This window comes from Silene latifolia, chromosome 3 (assembly GCF_048544455.1).
Source record: "Silene latifolia isolate original U9 population chromosome 3, ASM4854445v1, whole genome shotgun sequence".
In the NCBI taxonomy this organism is placed as follows: domain Eukaryota; kingdom Viridiplantae; phylum Streptophyta; class Magnoliopsida; order Caryophyllales; family Caryophyllaceae; genus Silene; species Silene latifolia.
In genome coordinates this window covers 34,669,984-34,683,506 of record NC_133528.1, presented here as the reverse complement: position 1 = coordinate 34,683,506, position 13,523 = coordinate 34,669,984, and the positions used below count along the sequence as shown (strand labels likewise).

The following is a 13,523-nucleotide window of genomic DNA, read 5'->3' as shown; positions in this document are numbered from 1 at the left end:
GCTGCAAATGAAGATGCAGCCAAGCATATGGAAATATTTATTGACTATTTCTGCTCTATACCCCCACCGACCGGTGTGACCCAGGACCAGGTGAAGGAGACAATGTTTATATTCTCTCTTCGTGATGCTGCAAGGGAGTGGTACAGAGACCTGGATCGAGCTGCTAATGGGATCACTGACTGGAATTCGCTGGCCTTAGCGTTTTATAAGAAGTATTTCTCTGCCTCGAAGACTAATGCCATTAGAGCTCAGATCACGAGCTTTAAACAGGGTCCTGACGAGAACTTTCATGAGGCATGGGTCCGTTTTAAGAATCTGGTGCGAACCATTCCGCATCATGGGTTTAAGAAATGGAGCCTATGCAATCAATTCTACAATGGGCTCTATGACGATTAGAGGGCTATCCTGGATGCGGCAGCCAGTGGCAGATTCCAGGAGAATATGGGAGAAACGAAGGGGTGGAAAATTATTGATGATTTGGCCACCCATAAAGCTGAGTATGGAAATTCCAGGGGAAATCAAAGGAGAGCTGCTGAATCTCCTTCTGTAGCTGCATTAGAGGCTCTCACGGCGAGATTTGATAAGTACGAGTTGGGAGGAGCTTCAAAAGGAGGGATTTACCATGTAAATGTTGTTTCAGACGGTCCTTTCGTCTGTAAAAGATGTGGAGCTGAGGGACATGTTTTAGACAATTGTCCTAGTCCCTTTGAGTCTTGTGCTGCCTTTTAAAATTATAGGCAGACAAACACTTACTATGAGCGGAATGTCCATCCAAACTTGAGGTGGAGTAGCCAAAATGTCCTAAATACAACTCAACCTCCACAGCAGCAGCAGCAGCAGAACTATGTGCCCCCTCATAAGCAACAACAGTTCCAAAAGCCTTCGTATGTCCCACAGCAGCCGCAACAATCCCAAAGTTCTGATTTCAATGAGTTGAAGAATTTGTTGCTGAAGGAGTCTCAAGCTAGAGAGGCCGGGATGAAGATGTTGGAGAGCCAAATTGCCCAATTGGCTAGCAATAATACAACTCGAGCTCCGGGACATTTACCGACTCAAACTGATCAACAGGAGACCTTAAATGCAATTACCTTGAGGAGTGGGTCTACCCTTGATGGGCCCGCTATGGTTGAGGATGTCGCTGAAAATGATGAGGCGGAACCGAGTCAAAAGAAAGCTGGAACAAATAGTGGCAAGCAAAAGACGTCTACCAGGTATATCAGTCGATCGACCAGTCCGCGACAAACAGTAGCCTCTGGTTCTGTAGAAGCCAGTCGATCGACTGCACTACCCGGTCGATCGACTAGAAACGCTGCTGATGGTGAGTCTTTTCGTCCTCTAATGCCTGATAACTTGAGGGACCACTTGTTCCGGGGTACGACAACTCCGAAAATATTGAGTCAAGACTCAAATGCTGATGGGTCAGTTCCAGTTCCGAAGTACGACCCGATGACGGTTAATGGTTCACATTTGAGACGGTCTAAAGAAGGGTCAAGCTAGTACAAGGAGAAGGTTGTGGACTTTCAGCCTAAGTCCACCGATGCCGGCATGAGAGATTTAGAGGAGAGGGCTAAGTTACTTCTTACAGCCCCTTATCCAGAGAGATTGGTGTCGACGAAGGAACATGTATCGTTTAATAAGTTTGAAAATGTTATTCGTAGCTTAAACGTACAAGTTCCTTTTCTCGAGTTAGTCAATCAAGTGCCTGCTTATATGAAATTCATGAAGCAACTCTTATCTAAAAAGAAGTCACTTAAAACTGTGCACACTGTCGCACTCACTGAGGAATCATGCTCTTATTTGACCCATACTGCACCCCATAAGCTAGAAGACCCAGGTAGTTTTTCAGTCCCATGTAGTATTGGCACCTTTTCTATTGAGAAGGCCTTGTGTGACCTAGGAGCCAGTATTAGTGTAATGCCCTTGAGTCTTGCTAGGAAGCTCAAATTGACTAGGTTTGTAGTTACCAACATGATAGTACAGATGGCTGATCGTTCTGCGGTCCAGCCTATAGGAGTCTTAGAGGACATCCATGTGCAAATAGGGAAGTTTTTCTTCCCTGTTGACTTCGTTGTGCTTGATATGCCCGAAGATGCACACATACCTATCATACTAGGTAGACCATTCCTGCACACTGCTGGTGCAGTTATTGATGTTGGCTCTGGGACTTTGACCTTTAAGGTAGGGAAACATTCCATTGTCTTTGCCCAAACGGCTAAGAAGAAAGACCCTATGTGGCCAATCACTTGTAATACGGTTTCTGAAAAGAAATCTTATTTTATACTTCCTGATATGCCTATTCCTGTTGTGACACCTCCGCCCCAGACTGGGAGCAAATTGGTGGAAGATTCTTCTGTTTTGGATATTGCAGGAGCTGGTTTGGGGAAGGAAGAGCCGCATGTTGCTCCAGCTGTGCAGGAGCCAATCGTCTCAAGAGGCGGCTTAGGATGTCTTAGCTATGGCACTGATGAGGATCTTGAAGATGAGCCAGTCAAAGTAAGGGAATCCGATTTGGATTCTGATGAGTCAGAAGAGGTCATTGCTTAGGAGGATGATGAAGCTGTTGATCCATTGAGTTCTGCGGATGTCGGAGTTGAGAAGAGTGCAGCTGAGAAGATGAGCACTGTTGAGGCTACTTCTTGTAGCCAGAAGCCAACCAAGTGGGCCATCCCGTGGCTGTTCTTGATCAACTACTAGTTGATCGAATGCTTTATAAACCATTTATTTTATTGTTTTGTTAGACTATTTACCGTTTTTCGTGTGCGCGAGACTTCGCATTTTAATACGTTTGCTTAAGATTTTAAACACTTTAGTCGGTTACTTTGGGTTTTGCGCAATTTTGGGCGCGTTATTATGTGCTTTTACAGGTATATAGACCATATTAGCTCAAGTTAGTGAGCTAATTCGAAGAAATCGAGGAAATTACAACTATTCCGATCGATCGATCGTCTGTATGGTCGATCGATCGGTGAACAGTTCGGAGCTTACATTCGACATCCTGGTCGATCGACTGGGTGAGGTGGTCGATCGACCGTTGCTCGCTGTTGTACCTGTTTTTGATCATTCCCCTGCTGTGTTTGATCGATTTGCGGAGTTCAGGGAGTCTTTTCTCCACATTATTCTCCGCTTAATTTCTGTTTTCTTCTGTTTTATCATTTCCGCACATAATTTTACCGTCCCAATTTTGCTTTCTCGAGATTACGCGTGGTATTTGTTGTCTTTTCAGGTACTTATTGGTAGCACTGCTAGCTACTGAAACCTCCTAGCTCACGCTGGTTTGGGGAGGTTTCCTTTTGCTGCGCTTAAAGTCTTGTGAGTTTCCGAGTCCTTACTTCATGCCTTATGTAGTTAATTTTACGCAAATTCCCGTTTTCCTGTTATTTCATTATATGATTTGCACAATGGGGACATTGTGCGATTTGGTTTGGGGAAGGGTTTTGCGTTGCATTTCATTTGCTTGCATTCACGTTTACATTTTGTCTTGCATTGTTGTTTATTTTCCCTTATATATACAAAAATCAAAAAATTTCAAAAATTTCAAAAATTCCAAAAAAATGCACGTTTATTTTAGCATATAGGTTGAGTCGGAACGGTAGTATTTCAATGATGACATTGCATTTTCAGCTGTTTATGCCTAAGCCTTGCTAATTAACATGTTATTAGTAGAATCACATATGCATAGTCTACGAGTTTTCGTTAAATTTCTTGCTGGACTTGAAACTTGACTTTGATTTTTGGCAAACTACATCATTTTCTGAGGTTTAGAGCCTATAACTGGTGTCATCTGTGACCGGTTTATCTAGGATTGTGAGTAGTTACTCCTTATGAGACATGTTACATCAATGTGCATAAATATGAACTTAATCTGCTTAATACCTGTATGCATTCGGTTTGTGGTTTGTTGACACATGTGGAAGAGGTTTCCTTTGTTCAATTTTACCCATAAGCTCCACACTGCCAAAAACAGCCTTTTTGTCCCATTACTACATCCTACATTTAGCATGCCCTTGTCAAGCTAGTAGTTTAGGTTCTTGGGGTTGTTACTTCGTTTTTGGTGGCATATGCTCATTTTGAGATGAAGTTGGGAAGATGGAAAAAAGAAAGAAAGAAAGAAAAAATAGAATTGAAAAGAAAAGAGAAAAGAAAAAAAATGATTCGAAAAAAGAAAAAAAAAAAAAGAGATGCGTGTTGTACTGTAGAGGACGGTCGATCGACTGGCATCATTGGTCGATCGACTGGAGTCCGAGAAAAAGAAGAAAAGAATCAATTCTCATATTCAAAGTCTTTATTATATGGCGATTTTTGCTCCCATGTTGCATTTATATCTTATGGGGAGTTGATTGATTACTATGGAGATTACGAGATTTGTGCTTGCTAATAGCACCGTGTTGATCTAAGATTTTGAGTAAGAAGTTGGATATTGTCATATGGTTTTGTTAGGTACTAGCTTGGCCGCCTATACCTCCACACTCCCATAATTATCTTTGCCTCTTCTTACCCATTACCTCACATATCCATATTTACCTCGGCATGTGTCATGGTCATTTGTTTGGTTGGAATGCATATGTACGGTTGTAGAGATTATTTTCATATTAGATTGCAGGCATGTTCTTATAGGTCGTAGTTAGGTGAGTGTCATTACAAAATGAATTCTTTCTATACATTATTCACCTTGTGCTTAATTGAGTGACCCGTGAGAGTCCAATTTGATAAGTCTCTACAGTTTACGGTTCAGCAGTTTTTAACGACTTCATAACTCGTTTGCATGATTCATATTACTAATTGATTGTTAGTTGTTGCATTAAAAATTGGTTTAGGCTTTACATGTTTGCATTTCGCTCTGAGATTGAACTCGTTCCAAGTAGGTTTTAGGATCGAGTCTAGTTCTTGCTTGGGGACAAGCAAGGGTTTGGTTTGGGGAAGTTTGATGCGTGTCCTAAATATGATGTTTTACACCCCATTTTACACGCATTTCAGAGCTCATTTGTGTAGTTTATGCTACTATTTACCCCATTTCGTCTACTTTCGTATTTTTATGTAATATTGCAGATTTATGCGGAAATGAGTAGATATTGAGCTAAATCCGTCCCTGAGTACCTTGCATTGCATTTTGACATGAAGTAGAGACTCGAGAAATGAACTTGGTGCGCATTTCGAAGCTTGAAAGACAACTTTATGAAGAATTAGAAGCGGACTATCAGCTAAAGCAGTCGATCGACTGACCTCTATGGTCGATCGACCAGAGCACGAGTCACAGGAGCTACTGTACACTGCAGCCCAGTCGATCGACCGGTCACCTTGGTCGATCGACCACACCGCTAATTCTGACGTGAATTAATAGAACGAGATTTCCGAAGCCCAATGTATTCTTAGGTTTAGGAATAAGAGTTGCGTTGTTTTCCTATATAACGTAGCTTTAGGTTTGAGAATAATCATCCAGTTTTTACTTAGTTTTATCAGTTCAATAAAGTTCTCAATATACGATACAATAGTCATTAGTTTTAGATTGCTCTTTCTTCAATAAGTTCCTTTCGCTTTCGGTTCTGGATCTTTCTCTACAATTCCTTTCCGGTATTCTTCTGTTCAGTTTCGTTGTTTATTTTATTCGTAGTATAGGAATTGCTAGAATAGTCTCCCGAAAGCCAATTTATCGTTTTATGTTAATTGTTTATTTCATCGTTTTAATCATGAATTCTTCTGTTTTATTAGCCAATTTTATTGTTGTTTTTATCGTAGACATGAGTAGCTAAATACCTTGTGCTAGGATGTAGGGGAATTGTAGATTAGGCAGCAGTAGAATGATACGACCTGAATCGCGCCACGGTCGATCGACCGCACACCCTGGTCGATCGACTGGCCACGTGAGGTTTTGCTTCATTTTAATTGATTTAAATTCTATATTTGACGAATCGAGTGCACGCGACTAGTTGAATGCTTAGTAATTGACTGACCCATTAGATCGAAAGGTAGGGAAGGTTGTTAGACTACCAATTAAAATGACTAAACTATGCTAAGATCGAAAGATAGGTAAAGTTTAGATTATAAGTCACTTTTCAGGACGAGAGTCAGTACTAGTGATATTAGGGACCCGTAGCGAGATCGAAAGACGCTACTTGTTGAGAGTGGACCGAGAGGACCTCTTGTTTTCCCGCCTCATGTGTTTATTTCAGACCTACTTAGTATGCTGCTGCCGAAACTACAGTGAACCAACCATCTTAGTACCCCTTTTAAATTTGATTTTATACATTTCTTTAGTTTATTGCTCATTAGTTGTAGACCATTTCAAACAACCCCCACATAATCGTTACCTTAGACTAAAATTAGACAACTAATAATTACATCAGCCTCTCTGTGGTTCAACCCTGCTACCGCTATCTATAGTTGTAGTTAGGAATTATAAATTTTATTTTTGGTGCACACAACGACGGGCATCAATACCTACAAGGAGAAACCTGGCAAAAGACCGCTACCCGACTCAAGCTACGCTCTCCTAAGGCACAAGAACCTTCAAAGGCTTCCATGGAGGTTTTATGGTGAAGGGAAGGGAAAGAGGCAACTTAAGGATTGAAGAAATGAGGCGGAAATGATTTGCAGATTTAACAAAACGCGATTAAAAACCCTCGCTGAAAACCCGTTACTCGATCGAGTGTCCCACATACTCGATCGAGTGTCCCCTACTTGATCGAGTATCCGAGCTACTCGATCGAGTAGCCTTTACTCTATCGAGTACCACGCATAACTCACAACCCAAGGTAACTTGGCACGCACTTCTAAGGACTATTACCGCTCCCAAGGTCAGTCAACGTTGGTCAAAGGGTCTCTTAAAGGGCGGGTATTACAGCTATTTCCTGTGAGTTTCAGTTTGGACAGATAGACGATTGTTTTGTTTATTGATGTTTCTTACCAGTTTTAGCGTGGGGCGTGAGGGTAGAGTATGATATGGAAGAGAGTTGTGTATGTTTCCATGGTTGTCATGGCATAATGATATTCTTTTGATGGGACACAGTTGTAAGTGGTTGTTACAGTAATTTTGATCTTGTTTTAAGATGAGGCATTGGTAGACATAGTAATGCCAAGTGAATAGTGGAACATGTGTTGTACTGATCTGAGATCTGCAAGTGGTTTATAATCTTTTGTTGAGACAGTGAGTGTAGGGTGTTGGGAATTAGTGTCATGTTTAGTTATGTATGAGTTTTGCAGTAATGAAAGAAAAGAATTTGAGGATCTAGTGTGAGTTTACGTAACAAGTGTGGATCGTGAGTTAGGCTTTTGGCGATAGGTGTTTTATATAGAGAGGTATGTTGTGTTGTGGTAATGTGGAAGAGTTGGAGTGTTGGTTATGCTAAGGATTTTGTGGTATTGGTTAGATGGAGTGCAGAATAAATTGAGGTATGAGAACTGTTTAAGTAAGAGAGCCTTGGAAATTGGAATGGTTATAGGTATGAGGTTATAGGCGGTTATCTTTGACATGTGGTGGTGATGAGGATAATGAGATGATATAGCTAAGGATTTAGTATTAGTGAGTTACGAGGACGTAACATTTGTCTTAAGAGGAGTAGGATACGATAAAAGAGAGTTTTATGGTTGTGCATGTTGTAATATAATTAGAAGTAGAGTGTTAGTGTAGCATAGAGGATGGATTTGTTTTGTGGTTGATACTGTTAAAAGGCCATGGCCGTGCTTGTAGTAGTGTGATGCTTAGGAGTATGAGAATATTTCGATAGTGTTGACAGTTGGGTGATGATGATTATGAGTTCCATAGTTTTGGCAGTTGGATGATGATGTTTATAAGTGTGAGTAAACTTCGAGGACGAAGTTCCTTTTAAGGGTGGTAGAATGTAACATTCCGTTTGATGTTATGAGTATTTTGATATTGCATTTTCTAGTGGATAATATGTTATGGAGCTAGCAGCGTTTGTGGATAGTAGCTGGTAGTGTTTAGAGTTGGTGTCGAGAGAGACTATGATGTAGTTGATACGATATCGTGAGCTTTGTTGTGGAGGTAGGCATAGTTGGTGGAGTTGGTGTTAAGAGTTCATGTTTTATAGGTTGGAGTTTTGTTTTGAGTTCTTAGTTGCGTTGTTGTGTCTTGGTTGAGTTTGTATGTTTGTTTTGAGTATGGGTTGAACTTCAGGGACGAAGTTCTTTTTAAGGAGGGAAGACTGTAATACTACGGTTTTCTATATCTATGGGTACTCTATCGAGTGGGGCTTACTCTGTCGAGTAAGTATGTTTTTATACCAAACAGTAGTCTGTCTGATGGGTACTCGATCGAGTATATGTGGCACTCGATCGAGTAAGGGGCACTCGATCGAGTAAGTTACTTACTCGATCGAGTAAGTGAGTCTTACGGGTTATTTTAGCCGGGTTTTATTAATAACGCGTGATTAATATAAAAGGATTTCCGCCACCTTTCTTAATCAGTTTTCACTTTTATAAAACAATTCAAGAGAGAAAAAGAGTTACGTTGTTCTCCTTGTTCGCGTTGTTAACAAATCCCAAGGGCTAGGATCATCGGATCGTCTTATTCTTTACACCGTTGAGTTCGTCGCGTCAAGGGTAAGATTCTTGTATAATTTTTATAGTGATTCGTTGAGTTTGTTCAAAACCCTAATTGGGTAATTTAGGGGTTTTGGGTGTTTGATTGGCTTAGTAGTAATTGCATGATTGTATACGTGTTTATAGGAGGAGATTTCGTAGAAGAACATTTTGATTAGCTGCTTGTGACGGTCTTGTGATGGCTTATTTCAGTTAGGGTTTTCCTACTCGGTATTAATTATATAATGTGTGGTGATTGTGCTGTAGTTAGTGATTGTTGATTGATTCAGACGGTAGTGATTTCGTATTGTTGATTGATTCAGACGGTTGTTGATTTTGTGTTGTGATTACTGTTTAACTGTCTGTGATTTTCGGGGTGCGTCCCTGGCTGAGTGGAGTCACTTGAGGGAGTGGCTTCACGCCCTTGATTCGCCCTCTGTGGAACCCGCCACAGGAGGGGATGTGCACATTAATGAACATGGGTTTATCGCTCGATGGAGATGAGCGGGGATTTGGTGGGTACAGCTGCGGTCCCCCATTGGCGGCGTGGAGTACTTGTTACGATGGGTACTCTGGCAGGGCTACACACTTTAGTGTGTAGTCAGTTGTGTGGAGATTTGAGATGGAGACTGGGGTTTGTTGAGATGTTTGTGCTGTTTGTGATATTGTTCCTTTATGGTATTTGTTTTTGTGTAATTAGTAATGACCCCGTTTAAATGTTTTAAAAACTGTGGTGATCCATTCGGGGGTGATGAGCAGTTATTGAGCAGGTATGAGACGATGCGCATGGGATAGTTGGGATGAGTCATCACGTTGCAGTTTTAGAAGTCTTCCGCTGCATCGAACATTTTATAGTTGTTTAGTATTTGACAGTTTTGAGAACAGTTGTATTTTCTTTTAACAGTTTCGGAGTTTAGTTGTATCGCTTAAACTTTGTAATCATTTAAGTACGTTTCGTTATTGTCTATTTGATTATCATTGCCTCGGGTAACCGAGATGGTGGCGTTATCATACCTTTAGTGGTCCTGGTAAGGCACTTGGAGTATGGGGGTGTCACAAGACCCATCATTAAAAAGACTCCATATGAGTTTCTAAGAGGACGAAACCTAATATATCTCATCTTCGTTGTTTCGGGAGCAAATGCTTCGTCCATAACAATGGCAAAAACCGTTTAAGCAAATTTGATCCTAGAAGTGACGAAGCTGTTTTCGTTGAATACTCTAACCAAAGCATACAAGGTTTTTAATAAAAGAACTTTAAGCATCGAGGAAATTGTTCATGTTATTTTTTATGAGAATAATGAGTTTGATAAGGCTGAACAGGATGAGGAAGAAGATATGAACGAACCTGATTTTCATCTATCTAAAGGTGATCTCCCAGAGCTGGATGAGGAAGATAAAGAAATTGAAGGCACAAATGATGAACTTGGAAACCCTACAAATGAAAAGGGAAAGAGAGCTGAGGTTATAGTTGATGATACTATAACTTCCTCTCAAGACAAGAACTTGCTGGAAACTGAAGTTATATCTGATGAAGCTATAACTTCAAATCCAAACCAAGATATAGAATCCAGTGTTATATCTGGATCTACTATAACCCCAGGATTAAATTCAGGGGCAACACTTCTTGGTTCCCAATCATTTGAAAAAGGTGAGTCCAATTCAAATGACGTTGATGCGTCTTTAGTCTCTAAGAAATGGAGATATAAAGACTCTCATCACATGGAAAATATTCTTGGGAACTTAAGGAGGGGTGTTCAGACTCATAGAGGGTTGAATAACTTTTGCTCCTTCTACTCCTTCCTCTCCAACATTGAATCTACAAATATCAAAGAAGCCCTTGCTGAATCAGATTGGATCATTGCTATGCAAGAAGAATTGCAAAAATTCGAAAGGAATAAAGTTTGGCACTTGGTTACTAGACCAAGAGATAGATCTGTCATTGGAACAAGATGGGTATGTAGAAACAAGCTAGACGATACAGGAGTTATAGTACGGAACAAAGAAAGATTGTTTTTGCAAGTTTACAATCAATAAGAAGGGATAGATTACGACGAGACCTTCACTCATGTTGCTCGTCTAGAGGCTATACGATTATTAATAGCCTTTGCAGCTCACAAAGGAATGAAACTATATCAAATGGACGTTAAGACTGCATTCCTTAATGGTTACTTGAACGAAGAAGTCTTTGTAGAGCAACCTCCTGGATTTATTGATAGCAAGTTTCAAAAATATGTTTATAAATTAGAGAAAGCATTATATGGTTTGAAACAAGCTCCTAGGGCTTGGTACGACAGATTATCAAAATTTCTGCTTGAAAGCAACTTTAAGAGAGGATCATTTGACAAGACCTTGTTTCTAAAATCTGAAGATTTTAATTTGTTACTTGTGTAAATCTATGTTGATGATATCATTTTTGGTTCAACTAATGACAAATTGTACAAGTACTTTTCAGATTTGATGACCTCAGAATTCGAAATGAGCATGATGGGAGAACTCAAATTCTTCCTTGGACTTTAAATTCAACAAACTAGTGAAGGGATTATGATCCACCATCAAAAATACATCAAGGAACTAATCCGAAAATTCGGAATGGAAAATTCTCATTCTATGTCCACTCCCATGGTCACAGATAAGAAATTGACATTAGACGAAGATGGTTAGTCTGTTGATGAAACAACTTACCGAGGTATGATTGGTTCACTCCTCTATTTAACTGCTAGCCGTCTAGATATTATGTTTAGTGTATGCGTGTGTGCTCGATTTCAATCGTGCCCTAAAGAATCGCATATGATAGCAGTTAAGAGCATCTTGAGATATTTAATTGGTACGTAGAAATTATATCCGTGGTATCCTCATGGGTGTAACTTTTATCTCATAGGGTATTCAGATGCAGATTATGCTGGTTGCTTGCTTGATAGAAAAAGTACTTCAAGCGTCGCAACGTTTGTTGGACTGTGTATTATAACATGGGGGGTCAAAGAAGCAAAATTCAGTTGCCTTATCTACTACTGAAGCCGAATATATTGATGCCGCTTTGGTATGTTCTCAACTTTTATGGCTTAAGCAACAATTATGTGATTATATATGGTATAGATGTAGGATGTATTCATATTTTTTGTGATAATACGAGTGCTATAATTATTTCCAAAAACCCAGCACAGCACTCTCACACTAAGTATATTGATATTCGACACCATTTTCTACGTGACCATGTCGATAAGGGGAATATAAAACTTGAATTTTGTAGCACAGAAAAACAATGAGGAGATATTTTAACAAAGGCTTTGGCTAGAGAACGTTTTGAGATTTTACGGTTAGAAATTGGTTTAATTGGTGGCAACTAAACTTGTCACAAATATTTACGATCTTTATGACTGACTAGAAATAGACGAGACTGTATGACTGTGTCCGTATTTTCCGCTGCAAGTATACTCTTGTTAAATATTATATTATGTTATGAGAATATTCCGTCTGCTAGTCATATATTATGTGCATCTTTACAAACCAAATTTTTCATCACAATATTTCCTTATTATATCTCTTAGCCAAAAAATCCTACCCAAAATATCTTCATAATCTTTGCTAATATTTACCCATGTGACTTACCAAAGGTCTATCATCATATTTTTGCCATATCTCATAAAAAGATTTACCCTAATCAAATCTTTCCTAACCTATAAACAAAAAAAAAAGAGGAAAGAATCTTACCTAATCTTTTAGCCACCTATATTCACTATCCTACTCCTACCATAATTCAATCTCTTTTACCACTCTTTAAATACTCCACCTCCCTCACGTCTCCATCACCATCACAACTCTCAAAATTTTCACTTTCTTAAAACTCTCTCACACTCAAACTTACCATTTATCATCATCATGTCTCCACCCACAATTCGACTCAATTCACCCTCCACTCGATCTTCTACTAAGACCGGGTCATCCAAACCACCATGCAATAAACCCAATCAAACCGCAACCACCTCTTTACCTCAACCAAACCCCAAACCCACCAATCCCGATCATAACCGGGTTGAAACTAATCTCAAGGGAAAGCGGCATAAGCTTAAAAAAGGTAAAAAGAAGGCTATTGGTGCTGAGGATTCGGTTGAAGAAATGGAAATTGTGGTTAGCCGTGATGGTCATCAAAGAACCTTATTTCGAGAATATATGCCGAATGCTATGATAATGGGTCTTGATAAAGTTCGTCTTACCACGGAATAAAGGGCTCGGGTAAATCGTGTTTTGCGATATAGTATCCATGGAGGATGGTCTTATCCCTAAAAGTGGCATACAAAGATAGAAGCTTTGCAATTCTTCACCGATTTCTTGACTTTCCAAGAATGAACCAAGATTTTCTCTATGACCGGTCCAGTTTATCCTATTGACGTAATTCAATTCTATGCTCCGGTCTCGATTAAGAAGAATGTGTTGCATGCAATTGTTAATGAGTCCGAAGTCACGATCTCCCTTGACGATTTTCGCACTCTGTTTTCTGTCCCTGATAATGGGGTGGAAATTAACCCGAGTGCGGAGTGGGGAGATGTGACGGAGGAAGAAAAGCCTCAAATTAAGCGTTCTTTTGATGATGGTGCTACGGGGTCTAGTAATATGTTGGCGGGTATGTTTACGCCCAAATTGAAATTCTTTTTAAATTTTCTATGGAACACGGTGGTTCCAAGGCGAGGGGGCGTGACAAGTTGTCAAGTTATTAGATGGTATTGGTCTTTAAATGGCTTGAAGGTGTTAAGGTTAGTCTTCCCCGACTTGTTTTTCATCGTATTATCCAAACAAGTATTTCCGTAACCGAGGACAAATTTTATACTACTTTGGATTTGCCCTTTGGTATGTGGATTTCTCGTTTATTGGAACACAAGAGTGTTGTTAGTCCTACTAGCTACGGGGTAATGGTTAAAGGCAAGATGTGTGATACACATCTTAAACTAATGAAAGTAGCTGCCGTTGGACCCGAGTTAATCTTTTTGTCTA

The 13,523-nt window shown here is 39.9% G+C and overlaps 1 non-coding gene across 1 annotated transcript; it reads right to left on the bottom strand.

The window, feature by feature from the left end:
• Positions 1–237: 237 nt before the first annotated feature.
• LOC141650337 (small nucleolar RNA R71) lies at positions 238–344 on the bottom strand. The gene has a single exon (XR_012546377.1). It is a non-coding gene; the product is annotated as a small nucleolar RNA R71 (small nucleolar RNA).
• Positions 345–13,523: the final 13,179 nt, after the last annotated feature.